This window comes from Blastomyces dermatitidis (assembly GCF_000003525.1).
Source record: "Blastomyces dermatitidis ER-3 genomic scaffold supercont1.2, whole genome shotgun sequence".
NCBI lineage: Eukaryota > Fungi > Ascomycota > Eurotiomycetes > Onygenales > Ajellomycetaceae > Blastomyces > Blastomyces dermatitidis.
In genome coordinates, this window is record NW_025544775.1 from 7,755,415 (window position 1) to 7,755,885 (window position 471).

Consider the following 471-nt stretch of genomic DNA (forward strand, 5'->3'; position numbering starts at 1 on the left):
TTCTGTATCACCTCTACCACCTCTTCTACTTCTTTCACCTCTTACTCTCCACCCCCTCTATCACCATCATCACCCCTTCTACCCCTTCCACCCCTATCACTTCCACCCTCCCCCCGGATCACTCCCTACCCTTCTCTTACCACTCCTTACCACCCCTTTCACCCCTTCCACCCCTTCCACCCCTTCCACCCCTTCCACCCTCTACCCCCTCTACCACCACCACCGTCTCTACCGCCCCGCAATTCCTCTCTATCATCATCATCATCTCTATCACCTCACAACCTTCTTTATCACTTTCATTCTCTATCTCTACTCACTGTTACCACTCTTTCCATCTCTTTCACTCTCTATTCTCTCTATCATTATCATCATCTCTACTTCTTCTACTACTCTCTTTCACTCTGTATCATCTCTATCATCATTATCAGATTAATCAGAGCTGTACAGACTGCAGAGTCAGCTATTCAATCT